Source organism: Dipodomys merriami, unplaced genomic scaffold, assembly GCF_024711535.1.
Source record: "Dipodomys merriami isolate MVZ:Mamm:240054 unplaced genomic scaffold, mDipMer1.0.p SCAF_288, whole genome shotgun sequence".
NCBI lineage: Eukaryota > Metazoa > Chordata > Mammalia > Rodentia > Heteromyidae > Dipodomys > Dipodomys merriami.
This window is the reverse complement of record NW_027204359.1, coordinates 357,044-364,475: the sequence shown is the minus strand read 5'-3', so window position 1 is coordinate 364,475 and position 7,432 is coordinate 357,044. Positions and strand designations below refer to the sequence as shown.

Below are 7,432 nucleotides of genomic sequence, written 5' to 3'. Positions count from 1 at the left end.
TAGTTAATAGATAATTTGCAGAGTTCATGTATACCATGTTAATATGAATAATCTAGACAGAGTTGCCAAAAATGGATGACATTAATTTATACATTTAGAAAAACCAATTTTTGAAGGTTTGGTTTAATATGGTATGAAGAGAGTAATTGTGTGACATCTTCTTTCTTCTACCTATATGTACCACAGGAAGCCATTTCCTTATTTACGCGCCTCTGTATACATGGAGAAAAATGCTAGGTTTGGGTTTTTTTTTTCAATTTTTTTTTTTTATTGGTTCATCCTAGAACTTGAACTCTTGGCATGGACAAGGTCTCTGATCCTGTTTATGCTCAAGGCTCAAGCCCTACCACTTCAACCTCAGTGCCACTTGAGTCTGGCTTTTGCACAGAAGTTTTTTGGAGGTAAGATTCTAAGAAACCTTCCTGCCTGGGAAGGCTTTGAATCATAATTTTCCTATCTTAGCATACTGAATATCTATGATAGTTAAAAAAGTCTAAATATAAATAATATTTACAAGTGTTCTGATCTCAAGAATACCAGTAGAGGAAAAATGATGCAGCTCAGTTTATTGTGGTGTTCTTTTCAGAACAAAGATGGTGTCACATTAGAAGAGGTGTAGTATTTTTTCAAAATAGAGATAAGGTATTCATGATGTGAATTAAGGAATTTTAAGGTGTCCCTTACAAATTGGAAACTGTTGGGCTAGGATGACTTTATGGCATAAATCTTGGGATTGATGGTCATAGACATAATAGCTTACTCTTATAAACAATTGCTTACTCTTGAAGAATTAATTATTACACATGCTTCACAGTTTTATCCTCTACAAGAATGTGGCTATTTTTCTGTTTACTTCTCAATCTGTAACACCCCATTGGAAACTGCATCTATTGCAGAATTACATAACATGCAAACAGGTACTGTTTTGAATCTGTTAGGAATGTTGAGAATTTAAAAATGAGTAGTTGTTAGTCATAGGAATTTTGAAGAACACATATATTCTGTCCTCTAAAAAACTTACTTACTTTTAAAATTATGGGTTTCCATAGTATTAAACTGGGTCTGGTCGTGGGGCCTGAACTCTGGGCCTGGGCGCTGTCCCTCAGCTCTTCAGCTCAAGGCTAGCGCTCTAGCACTTGAGCCACAGTACCACTTCCAGCTTTTTTTTTCTTATGTGGTGCTGAGAAATCAAACCCAAGGCCTCAGGCATGCAAGGCAAGCGCTCTACCACTGAGCCATCTTCCCAGACCCTGTTTTCTGTTTTAGAATGAGAAAGTACTAAATTTATTCTTTTTTGAAAAATTTGGCAAGTATATTGTGAAAATAGTGTCTAGTTGGATAACATTCAAGTTGATAAACCTCTGATAAATAATGGGTAATTAATTCAAATTAGAAACCAAATAGTATTGATTTTTAAAATGTTACTACATAAAGAATTATATTTACTGTACCAATACAGTAAAATTACATTTTACGCAGCTTATTTTTTTCAATTTTATTATCAAATTGATGTACAGTGACTTTACAGTAATTGTAAGGTAGTGAATACAAAACATTTCAAACTTGTTACCCCTTCCTCATTTTTCTCACAGTTTTCCTTCACCCCTTCACCCCTCACAAGTTGTAAAGTACATTTCCAACATATTGTCTTGTGAGTATTGCTATTGCATTGGTTTGCCTTTTGTCCTTTGTCTCACCATTATGCTCACCATTGTCTCACCATACAGCAGGCATAAACCATATGGGAAAACCCCAAAGAAAACAGAAATCACATAGTTCATCAAAAACAACAACCACAAATAAAAAAAATCTGGTTCCATATCTTGGAATTCATTTTGCTTAGCATCAGCTAATATGGTTACATATATGCATAACAAAGCCACTGGAAAATAATAGCTGCATGGATACTATATCATGAAAACAGCATGTTAACATTTTGATGGTAAAGGTGGAATTACGATTGGTGAATTTGTGGTTCTGATAAAGGATTTTCAACAGTTTTAAATTTATGGCAGGTAAAATTTAATATTTCAAAATTTTTAATAACTTAGCCTATTAAGAAAATTTAAAATTGCCTGGAAGAATAGGCTTTCATGCAAAGAATCCCAGGAAACATAGTAGAGAGGGAGCAATGTGGATGAAGATGGCTCTTTTTCAAACTAAACAAACAAACCTCAGAAACCTTGCTGTAAATCCTGTAGGTTCCCTTGTAATTGTCCTTACCCAGGAACTATATTCTCACTGTTTGAAAGAAGGTTGTATTGGAATTTAAATTAAAAGTTCTTAAAAAAATAAGGCATCTAAATTTGTGAATTTACCTTTAATTACCAAACAGTAATTCTCTGAAAAAGATAATTTGAGTCAAAATATTTAGGGAGAAAGTGCCCTCCACAATGACAGAAGGTGTTGGGATTACACATTTCTGTTTGTAACACTTTCCACAATGTCTTTGGACGTGAAGCAGTGAAACACAGAAAAAAAATAGATTGGATACTTCAAACCAATGATTTCACATTTCTAAGTGGCTCACAAAAAATAATATTCTTATTAATATGAGGTAGTCAAGACTTCTTTTATTACATATGCCAAAAAGTTCAGAAAAGAATTGAGCAAATGGAAAAATTAATAATAAAAGTTTTCTTAGAAGCCTTAGCTAAGCGTATTGACTTCAGCAGTCAAGGGAGGCCAAAACTTTTTGATGTAAATTGTGTTAGTATTTTTACTCCCTAAAGTGATTTTACAGAGCCCATTTGGCTCACTACAATGCAGAACTGACTGAATGAAGACATGAAAATACATTCCACATCCAAATGAGGCAATTTGAAGAGTTTTAAAAGAGAAATAATGAAGATGTAGCAGTGGTGGAGCCCGTTGGTCCTTCAGCTTCACTAGACTGGAAGCCAAGAAGCTGTGATTAATTGGAACTCTGACAAGAGCTAAGAGTAGGACATAGAAATAGGACATAGAAGCATTTTCCTTTTGTAACAGACACTTTCTTCCAAGGTATGGGTGATTTAACTCTATTCTCCTCCATACATCTTGGTGAACAAATGCAAGACCAAGAGAAAAATAATATATTAAAATAATTTTGCATAGAATAACTTCACTGTTCCTGATATGGTATCTAAGGAGAATCTTAAGAGAGAAAATAAAAAGTGCAGTATTTTTTGGTTTTCTCTAAGCATCTTCTTAGCAAAATATATCTTTGAGGTTAGACAATTATGATTGAACCAACAAGTGATGGAGTACTTATTTTTGTGGGCACTTTAGACACAAGAAGTCTTTCAAGGTAAACGAAAAAAATATATAGCCAAATATTTGTGATCACAGGCTCTTGGACTGTTTTCTGGAGACAAAGTTTTACATTAGATTTCTCCTTATTAACATAGATGTTATTTCATGGCAACCAAATACAAGAGGGAAGTTTTATGGACTCACTTGGCCAATTAAACAGCATGAAAGAAGAAAATGGCAAATAATATTTAATGAAATTACTTTGACCAATTACTTTGACAGAAGAAAGAAGAAAAAATATAATTCAAAATCCATTGACTTAAAAGTATGAAGAATGAGTAGTGAAGAGAGATTAGAGAAAATATAGAGGATTGTTTTCTCTCCAGTGGAGTAATGGGTTCTTGATCTTGTTTCTTCGATTCTACCTCACAAGCTACCAAGTGTGTCTCAGGACTGGATTATCCAGTTCAGACAGAAAACTCATAGAAGTAAGATACTGTATACAGCAGATATAGGTGATTTATAACCTTAGACAATCTATTTAATTCTGTTCAAATTTCTCCCCTATCCCAAACTTCCCTCTTTGAACAGCTTTCTTTGCTTTTCCCAAGACTGCCCTTCATTAACTGATTAAAATTTTGAGTGGTCATATTCATACTCTCTAGAGATTGCTGTTTGGTTGTGATTTTTGTGTGTTTTTGTTTCTAGTTGTGTTTTTTAACTGAATTTTAAAAGTTTATGCAATTGTGTTACAATTAAATATATCCATCTAATTGTCCAATGCTCCTAGATCAGAGTCACTCCTTCTATCGTTCTCAACCAACCCTTTCTCCAAGATTTATTTCCAATTTACCACTTCCTTCATCATATGTGTACATTCAGTATTCTAGCTGTATTTCTCCTTGTTCATTTTTCATTCATTCTATGTCTTTACTATAATTCCTCTTTGGTTTCAACTTCCTGATAGTCATTCTGTTAAACTATTAATACTTTGAAAGGTTTATATACATTCCATGGAGTTTCAATCCTGCATATTCTTGAAATGATGTCAGCTTATATTTCCATAATTCATTCATCTGCAGCAACAATTTGCAAGACTGGAGACGGGAAGCACCTAAACATGATTTTTTCTCAACCGTTTGAAAGATTATTTAGTCAAAAAGAAAGTTAAAAAATGGCTTAGAATGTATTACTAACTGCATTTTTATAAATGGCTTTGTACAATGTTGTGATTCTTTTATTTTACATGAAATAATATTTTATACTACCTATAAGTTTTGGAAAAAGAAGAAAATTAAAATTTATTCCTAAATAGGAATATGATAGAAATAGAAGACAGATATTATGTTTGTCATATCTCTGATTAGTACCCATATTCAAGACTTAAAGTCATATTTCTTACTATGTTAGACAGAGGGAAAACATAAAATAACATATGATAAGGCAACTATTTGTGATTGTTTAAAATGTACCTTATTAAATGATGAAATTTATTAGCTAACATTTGGGTTTGAAATTTAGGAGGCTGACATATTAAACACATTTCTGAAAGGCCCATACTGAAAAACACAAATTGTGGCTGGTACTATTTCTACATTTTAATGAATGGTTGAACATGTTTGGCATTAGTGCTGTGTAAATAATTCAACTCTATTGTAACTTGCTCCCTACACTTGAAAAACTTGTATTGTCACTAAGTATCATCAACTTGTCAAATGTTATTTTGGCGAAAGTGATTTTAAAAAGTTTATTTGAAAAGGAATATACTTTCAGGAGATTAAATGTAGATTATCATTGGTTTGAGACTGACATTTTTATACCACAGAACCATGTTGTACTGAAGTCCCAGTGTTTTGAAGCACTCCTTAGTGATTCAAATGTTTTTCTGAATTACATTTGACCTCTAAGTCAAGTTTTCGGGCTTTGGTAGAACAATTATAGATCTATCCTTCTAGGAACTATTTTTTTGCCCACTTATGTTGGACTAAAATCTTTCGTTAATCATAGGTGACGGGTATTAAAAATAATCTTATGACACTTTGTGAACTTGTTCACTCATATGGGCTGGTTATCTGTAAGTTGAATGTTTGAATTACAGTACTTTCTCTCAAATTTTGTGATCTCATCCTTCATTTTAAGTTGCCTTGCATTTCACAATTGCTTACTGCTAATTCCTGCATCTCAAGGAATTGGGGCCCTGAAATATAGGAAATGCGAAATTGAGATGGATCTTCAATTACTTTGTGTTGATATGTTTCATGGGCCTTGGTGAAAACTCTTGCCCCTGTTATCTGATGATGCAGGTAACTGGGCCTTGGGATCTTAGGACCCATGGGTACTGCAGAAGAATAATATTTTTTAGACATCTTAGCAAAATTTGGGCATAATCAGTAAGAATGCTTCAGAAATATGGACAAAAACAGTTTGGGACAAGCGAGTTAAAACAAAAAACAGAGCAGCAGAGTAAAATCCATTACAGATTAGAGGAAAACATTGTTTTTTTCTCTTGTGGATTCAGAAGACCAAGAACAGTTATAATGTATCACAAGTTTATACTAAAAAGATTGCATTGATACGTTTCCTAGTCTAATATATATTTGAAACCTAAATATTTATATTCCGATTCTATTTATTGGAGTAAATAAATATCAATTTATTTGTCAAATTATCAACTAATTCTAGTAAGTTTCATTGTGTGAAATATAAAATCAGCACATAAAAATATAAAATATATAACTATATATAATATGATTAAAAGACACACGTTTTGTATTGTTCTGTTGTAGTTACTGTATCAAAGGCAACTCTGTTTTAAAGTATGATTCCATTATCTCTACTTCAGTGTTTGATAGAGTTAGAACTAAAGCTTTATCATTTGTAGATTTACAGCATGGAGGCAAGAGAAAAGACTGTGATTAAAACATTATCAATTTAATGCCTAATAATGAGGAGAAACATATGCACTTCTCCTGCAACTATGAAAATATTTGGTGATAAAAAGGCAGTAGTGTAAGTTCCTGCCAGGAAGTTAGAGACAGGTCAGGACATTAAGTAATCATGCATACGAACAATTTTTTCACCTTCTTGGCTTTAGCTACTTTTAAATGGAATGTATAATAAACAATTATATTTTGATAAAATACCTTCTCGTCTGAACAGTTCTGTTTGAATTGTTCATCTCTCTATGATCCCTTATAACCAAGATTAGTTTTGTTCTAGTAAGAAAATCTTTGCTGTCATGGTAAGGTATTCTGGTTGGTCTCTTCCCACATGGAAGAAGGGTAAAGGCTCAGGTAGACATTTGTTCCAGTAAAACTTTATTTGGGAAAATGTCAGCTGAAGAAGTTTAGAAGTAGCTCTTAAGCAACGCTTAGTTTGAATCCATTAGGTCCACAAAGCTGGATAAATAAGTACTTGAGAAACCATCACATTTGGACCAAACTATAAATAATAGAGAGTATGATCAAATTCCAAATAAAAAGATTTAAGATACTCATTGGCAAAAAAAGTTTGGAAATGTGAGCAATCGACTGATCAATATAATTTTTTCCACTATTCACAGAATTTTAGGGAAATAAGATCAATAGCATTGTTAGGAACAATAAGGTTTCCTTGTTACAAGTAGGCACCCATAGATATAAGCCTGTATAAAGATTGCATCATTAACTATTAAATTTAGAGGATACTACATGCTTCAGCAGCAAGTATACTCAAATTACAATACAGAGATTAACATGGCACTTGCACAAGTACAATATGAAAATTTGAGAAGTATTCCATATTTTTCATTCTTCACATGCAAGAAATGAAAAAAAGTGATTAAAAAGTTGATGACAAAATTACAAGTGTAACAATACCCGTAATTCATATAATTAAATTAAGTTTGACATCAGTGTATTAAATCACCTCAGAAAGGTGTTTACATAGCATAAACTTTACAAAACTTTTCAAAATAGACAATATTGTCATTTTATCCCAAAGAAAAATAATATTAAGACCTAGAAAAAAAGGACTCAAACTGTTTCTATATGGAATACAATCCAAAAGGACACATTAATGATCCTATATATTATAAAATAATATAGAATTCAAAGTATATCTAGGAGAAAATAAATTATGAACATTATGCAAACATAGAATATAGAATATTTTAAAATATACTTTTTCAGACAAGCACCAGAAATATTTTAGTTTCTGT

At 32.3% G+C, this 7,432-nt stretch overlaps 1 pseudogene; it reads left to right on the top strand.

Moving 5' to 3' along the window:
• The first annotated feature begins 6,923 nt into the window (after window positions 1-6,923).
• Window positions 6,924-7,020, top strand: LOC138838689 (U6 spliceosomal RNA; annotated as a pseudogene).
• Window positions 7,021-7,432: the final 412 nt, after the last annotated feature.